Raw genomic sequence first — 8,336 nt, forward strand, 5'->3', positions numbered from 1 at the left:
CGAAAAATATCGGGATTTCAATTTTTCACTTCTCAACCTCAAATCATACTCCAATAAGTCAAATATGATTAAAATATTTCAAAAAAATTCCCATTTTGTCCTCGAGTGGCAAAATTACCATTTTACCCCTAGATAGTGAAATTTTCTATTTGACTCCAAATTAATCCTCAAACTCCGAATCACCATTCTAAGTCATTCTGAGACTTTAAAATTTTTAATTTCACCCTAAAATCTCTATTTGATCTAGTTCGAAGCTTAAATTAACTTTATTGTACCTCTAGGTACAATACCGACTTTTATTGATTTTTCGTGGCTCTCCTAGTATGTAAACATTCAGTCAATCACATGCATGTCATGACAAGTATTTTATAGAGTCAGGCTTGACATCTTCTCCCCCACTTGGATCAACCATATGATCCTTCTTCATGACTAATTTCGACATTCGACTAAATATTAATATTTTAATATTATTTTATTAATAAAATATTATTTTATTTTAAAAATTTTATCTTGTCTCTTTGGTTCTCAAAATACCTTATTATGCCTCAATTCACATTCGACAAGATTTATTTGTCACCATATCAAAGTATGGGGCATTTCATTTGGCTAAGAAAGATGAAAAGGTTCAAGCCTATAGACTTCTTTTACAGTGACAATTAATGGAAACTAGGATTGACAACAATTCTTCCATTCACCCATGGCTGCTTACACTTCATTTCCTCAAAGATATTGGATTCAAGTAAGTTTCAACATCACCACTGCTCTAGTTTGGGGTTAAAACAACCCATTTGTAACTAAATTTTTACTATCAAAAATTAAAATTCTTTCACACCAAGTGTGTCTTTGACATAAATACCAAACTTTTGTCAGTTTGACTTCTTTTTAATGTTTAGTGGAGACTTTGATATAATTTGATAGAAGACGATGGCATTTCTTGATCTTCAAGTCAATAATTTTTTTTAATTATTTGCAAGATGAAAATAGGTTTTATTGATTTCTTTTATTGATTTTAGTAGGGGTGAGTAAAACCAATTCAGACCAATTACCTATCCAAATTAAATGCGATTTAAGTAAAACAGTTTGGTCTAATTAGTCCATTGGATCAATTGGTCCACAATATTTGGTTCAATTAGTTTTTTGGTCGGTTCTTGATTTAAAAATTTTTGGACCAATCCACCCAAAAAACCAAACTAATTTTTTATATATTTATATATATATGCAATATTTTTTTATATATTAAGAAGAATTGATAGTAAACTTAATTAATAATATATTTAAAATATATTAAGATATTATACGTATGTATACAAATCATAAGTATAGTAATTTAATATTAGTTATATATATTTATTTATTTATAAATTTGTATTAATATGAATTGCAAGTTATATATTTTAAACGATATAAGTTACATGTTAATATTATAATATATGATAGTAAATATCCTACATATTAATATGTTATAATTATTACATCTTAGTAATGTTTTATAATATAAAATGTCATGAATATATATAATTGTATAAATATATTATATATACATATATTTAATTTATACATAAGTATTACTATAATTTATAATAAACTCTATTTATATGATTATACTTAATAACTTTATTCGTTATCAACTTTGATTTTATAACATATTGTTTATAATTAGTTATTATTTATACAAACTTTGATATAAAACATTATAACACATAAGTTATGTCATTAATTTTATCTATATATATATAATAAAGTCATCTATTATATATATATATATATATATATATTTAATTTATAAATTAACATTATATAACTTATAATAAACTTAATTTATATGATTATATAAAAGATTTTAACATATGATTTGTATCATTAATTATATATATATATTATAAAGTAATATATTATATATACATAAGTATTACTATAACTTATAATAAACTTTATTTATATGATTACACTTAATAAGTTTGTTAGCTATCATCTTAGATTTTATAACATATTGTTTATAATTAATTATTATTTATACAAACTTTGATATAAAACATTATAACATATAAGTTATATCATTAATTTCATATATATATAATTATGAATGAAGTTTTTAAGTTTTAATATTATAATATGTAAAAAGAAGTGATAAAATTTTGATCCATTGGTCGAAAATCAGACCAACCAAACCAATTTTATGTTTGGTCGATTGGGTCTTCTTTTATATTTAGTTGATTTTAATTAGTTTTTTAAAAATGATTAGTTCATTTGGTCCTTAGATATGGTGGACCAAACCACCCAATCCACCCATTTGCTCACCCCTAAATTTTAAGATCACATTTTTTATTTAAAAAAAAAAAACACAAAAGAAAAACAGCATTGCGTCATCAAGAATGTCTTCCGCTATGACAATATAAGATTGTACAAGTAGAACTAGCAAAGTCAAATTGTTGAAAATTGGAAGTCATCAGGCAGTTGCTGACCAATCTTTATATATATTATTATGCACTTGATAAATAATGTGATGCTCTTCCAATCAGGGATCGCCTTCAACAAAGCACCCTTTCGTTTTTTCTTTATTTTCTTATGATAGATTTGAACTCAAATTATGTGTTTCTTAAGACTAGAATTTCAAACTTTTAATGAGTCTCACTTATTTTTCAATTACTTATCTAAATCTTCTAACAATTTTATTTACATGAGGACAAGGTTATCGATATTTACAGTTTTCAATATTAAAATGTTTTTTCTATAAAATATTAATTCAATGGTAAAAGTTTGTTATTTTTATAACAATGATAAATAGGATGAGGAAAAATTAAAAATGGTGCTGCCAGAGAGCTTGATAGATGATATTCTACAAATTCCTATTGACAATACTATTGATGACTTTGCTTATTGAGTACCTACTCTAAACTGAGTTTTTTCTACAAAAAGTGCTTGGAACATAATTCGACACTAGCAACCTAGCCACCCACCGAGTAAGTGTATATAGCACAAAAGCATTCCCCTTACTATTTCTTTCTTTTTATGGCAGATGATACATAATTAGATTCCGATGGAGTTGCAAATCAAAACCAAAGGCATTCAATTAGCCTATAAATGTTTATGTTGTAATTCAAAAGAATTACTCATACATGTGTTGTGGGATAACTTAGTAGCTAAATAGGTTTGGATTTATTTTGCAAAATTCTTTCACATCTATGTTGTTGCTCCTCAAAATATTTTGCAGATTGTCTTAGCATGGGCCTATTCTGGTGACTGTAAAGGAAGGTCATATGCGCATTCTATTGCCTTTGTTCATATGTTGGCTCTTCTGGGTAGAGCAAAATGATGCAAAACACAGAGCCATGGGAATGTATTCTAACAAAGTTGTGTAGCACATTAGGAAACTCTTATGACAGCTATTACAGGGCCAACTTTTGGTAAAATGGCAATGGAAAGGGGATGTTCAAATCGCTCGTCTATGGGGAATAAATTTTGCAAATGAACAACCATTACCTCCCAAAATTATTGTTTGGCATAAACCATTGATTAGTGAATTTAAACTAAATGTTGATGGTAGCTCCAAAGATAACTATCAGAATGTTGTCGGATGAGGGGTTCTGAGAGACCATACAAGTGCACTTATCTTTGGCTTTTTTGAAAATCTGGGTCTTAATAATTCACTGAAAGTAGAATTACTGATTCTATATAGACACCTTATTTTATGCCAATAGTATGATATATAGAATGTTTAGATTGAGATGGATGCTTTGGTAGTAGTGCAAATGATCAAAACAGGTAGTACAAGGTCACATGACATTCGATATCTTCTTGCTTCTATTAGAAAATGTTGGGTGAGGGCTGATCATGCATCATATACAAATAAAACGCAGTGAAAATAAATTTAAAAATTAAATTGACACCTCACCTTCCTAGGATCTCTTTAATGCCAAATCGAGTACATAATTAAATTAAAATAAAAGTATATGATCATATCACTTTACCTAAATAACAAAGGTTGATGAATCCTTTGTTAAACCACCAAATCAGCCTTCAAAAAGCTCAACCACCTCAGCCCGGTTATTGTAAACCAAAGCTGTCCAAGGAATCCTTGTGCAGCCTCTAACGGTGATCCACACCAATGAATGAGAAAATCCTTCTTTAAGGATTGGGAGTGCTATGCCTTGACAATGTGCTAGCAAAGATGAGTTTCATAAACTCATAATCCACACAAAATTGTGGGGCTGAACACACAAAAAAATGAATTAAAAAATATTTTTTTTCTTCACACAAGGAATGGCAAGACAAAAGAATTTCTAATGTGCCGTTCACTCCCCTTTTTTTTTCAGCCGTTTTCCACTCTTTTTGTTTGGAGGCTATAGCAAGGTATTTATACCTTGGATTAATTTTAAACCCTAATTACAAAACTATTTTGTAATTGCCAATTAATCCAATAATTTGAATAAACAATTTAATTAAGTCATTTAGAAGCTCAATTAACTTAATTGTTTAATTTAATCAATTAGGCCTAATAACTTAATCAAATAATTTAATTAATTAAGCCCAACAATTTAATTAAACAATTTTAATCAACTAGGCCCAATGACTTAATTAAACAAATTTAATCAATTAGGCCCAATAACTTAATTGTTTAATTTAATTAATTAGGCCCAATGACTTAATTAAACAATTTAATTAATTAGATCCAATTATTTAATTAAACAATTTAGTTAATTAGGAACAACTTAATTTAACAATTTTAATCAAGTACTTGAAAAGCTCATAACTTTTAATTTGATTAAATCCAACTTAATCACCTCTCCCATTTTATTTTCAACATTCATTTTAGATGTGTGACCCATTAGGCTTCTAACATGTTGGAAATGAACTCAACATATAATTCTTAAGTTAAACTTAGAATTAGATAAATTTAAACTACTTTAAATTTATCATTAATCAAGTTAACTACCTAGAGTTCATAGACCAAGATTGGGATCTAGTAATCCATCATGGCCGCCCAAATGTTAGAAAAGTCAAGATGGTTTGACTTAACCTTTCAGTGATCAGCCTTTCAGTGTAATTCATTCCCTCATCATATATCCTGGAGATGATAAGAGCATGGTGCAATGTCTACTCTTATTGATCTCCATATTCGTTCTTAAAGTTTGATCATCAGCTTTATAAAGACTTATGAAACTTTTTTCATAATCTTTAAGTCGCCTTGGCCAAAGACTTCAATAAGTTGATATCAACCAAGAACAGTTAGGATATGTCCCCTGCATCACTTGGGGTGATGATTCCTATCTTGACCACTCATTTGCCTTCACATGCTTCATACTATACCCAAAAGCATCCTGTTTAGGCATCCTTGGTTAGGCACCCATAGGGATGAAATCAAAGCATAGCACTCCACACATAAGACAATTTGGTGTCTCAAGTCTAGGGAGTATTTACACAACTGACACATGAGAAGTATTGCATAGACACTTGAGTGAAATACCAAATGCACTTCTCATTGGGGGTCATGTTCAGTGAACTTGCTCTCCTAGGCAAGCACCTACATTCTAGTTCCAAGTATCTCTATACTTCAACCTATGAGATCGGTTGCTTACTTCTCAAGTAAGGAACATAGAATGTACTAGTCTCTAAGTATCATTGATGTTCAGTCTCAATGATACATTGATCAGGAACATTTTGAGGTTACGCTTTGATGCATAAGGATCTCATAACTGCAACCCATTACAGTTCCCTTGCAAGACATATTAATCTCATGGACTTCAGCCAATTAGACTTATAACTTGTTATAATTGATGTTTTATTGATGAAGGAGAACCTTTAATCATTCAACATGAATAACGTTGTTGCATGATTAGAATCTAGCCTTAACTAATCCCAATTGGCTGCAAGGCTCATCCCAACATCTCCCACTAGCACAAAGTCAATTGCTACCTCATCGTATATGAATTCAAATCCATCTAGCAATCGTGTCTCCATGTAGACTTGCTTGTGCCCTTCAATGTGGTTAATTGTTGTTATCTATCTTCGAAATGTTTATGCATCATATCATGTCATATTACTATATCTAAATCCAATGAGACCCAAGTTCTACTATTATGGCTCCATTGTTACATTAACAATGTTTAGAACCTTTTATTAGTTCCATGAACTAACGATCTAAATATCTTCCTATTTGAGCCCTTTATAATAGGATGTATATGACTTAATTTATATACATGTATAATCCCTTTTGCTCTTTGGGACCATTCCAACTAGACTATGTTGCATGCATCATATGCATGTCACTCTATGTTATGCCATCTGGTCCTTTTAAACTTTTATTATCATTGGGCTCCCACTAAATCCAAGATCCTTTGTGAGAGTAATATTCAAACTCTTTTTTTAATATTCCATTATATATATACATCTCAACGTATGCTTGGAATCATATTGGTTTGGAATATCACAATGGGCTTTTATGTTGGAGAGATATGGACCAAATCATATTGCAATATGAAGTTGCTTTCTTTCTTGAACATTCATCTCTATGTTTTGCTTTTAAGAAAGTTCCATTTTATATGAATCAATAGTCAACCTTTTGATTAATTGAACATAATTCATAATTGATCAAATATCAATGCAAGGATAAACATGAAGCATGGATAATTAAATATGACATAATTATTCCAAATAATTATTCAAACTTGAAACATATAAGCTTCCACATCCAAATGCTAAAGACAAATGTTGCACCAGCCATTCCCATGGCAATCACATAATTAATGTTTCAAAAACATCCAAATAAATTATCCAACATGTCAAGATAAATAGGAGTGTAACCATCCAATGTAGCATTTAATGCTTTAGGTAGTCCATCCATGTGGTCACCTCCTCAGCCAAGATCCTACTCATCTTTATCTTTGGTCCCTGCAATATGTCAAACATATGAGAACCAACTTTGAGGTATCATATACCTTTAATATATAAAGTAGAATTATTTAGCAAATGGTACCTGAATCAGAAACTTCAATAAGCTTCTTTTTCTTGCTCACAATAACTAGGTACTCCTTGCAGTTCCTCCTCCAATGCCCAAGTTTGCCACAATGATGGCAAATGTCCTTCTCTTTGTCCTTTTTGACACCTCACTTAGGCTTTCAAGGCCTTCTCATTTTGGGATTTTACTTTCTTCCCTTTTTGGGCTTTCTTCTTCTGTTACTTCGTATGAGCGTTGGAAAAAGAAACAAGAAGCAATGATCCCTTATCTTTCCTGATGGACCTCTTTGCTGTGTCTAGCATATTCAGAAGTTTGGGAAAAGTGGCTTCTAATCAATTCATATGGAAGTTCAACACGAACTGATTAAACCTGTCAAGAAGAGATTGTAGAACTAAGTCTATACTTAGCTCATGATCCATTGCTAATCCCAATTGTCCAAGTCTCTCGATGAGTCCAATCATCTTCAGCACATGGGGTCTAACAGAACTGCCTTTTGCCATCTTGCATCGGAATAGTTCTGTAGAGATCTCATATCTCTCAGTGCGCCCCTCCTTATCGAACAGTTCTCTAAGGTGAAGAATCATGGATTGGACATCCATATGTTCATGCTGCTTTTGGAGCTCAGGGGTCATATTGGCTAGCATCACGCATGCTGCTTGATCATTGTCATCTTATAGAATCTTTATACTAGCAATCACATAATTAATTTTTCAAAAACATCCAATTGGCTACAGGCCTCATCCTAACAAAAAATGCTTACATAAATTTTCTTATAGAATCTCCCATATTCATTGAGAAGATGACCAAGTTGTAAATTATTTGTCGAACCATGGATATTCTCATCTAAACTTACAGGTATTCGCTTAGCCTCAAGCAAAGTTGCGTGGCATCTTTAGATTAGATAAGCTTAATTTGCTTTATATTAGATTTAAATAAATGTAAAGAAGTAGTACTCCTCACTTTTACTTTTTATGAAATTATTTTAGATCTGTGTACTTAAGTAAATTACTTATCTTATGTACTTGAAATAATTGTAAAGATAGTAATTCATGTACTAAAAATTCTCTCTTTTTGCTCATATAATTTTGGAAGTACAGTTTTGGTCTCTCTCTTGTATCCTTTTATTTTTAATTATTAATAAAACTTTTATAAAGTAGTTGAGAGCCTTGCGAGAACTTCCAAAATAAAAAAAAAATTAAATGTTTTTTCTTAATTAAAGTAAAATATTGATTAAATTTGTTTAAAGATCTAGATTTCATAGATGGTAAATGAGTTTGGTATATATACTTAAAACTATTTTTTTATACATGATATTTGTTCTCTCATTTATTGCAAAGGGAACAATTGATCCAAAGTAATAAAAGACAAAAGGAGAAATGTT

The sequence above is a fragment of the Theobroma cacao genome, chromosome 2 (assembly GCF_000208745.1).
Source record: "Theobroma cacao cultivar B97-61/B2 chromosome 2, Criollo_cocoa_genome_V2, whole genome shotgun sequence".
Classification (NCBI taxonomy): domain Eukaryota; kingdom Viridiplantae; phylum Streptophyta; class Magnoliopsida; order Malvales; family Malvaceae; genus Theobroma; species Theobroma cacao.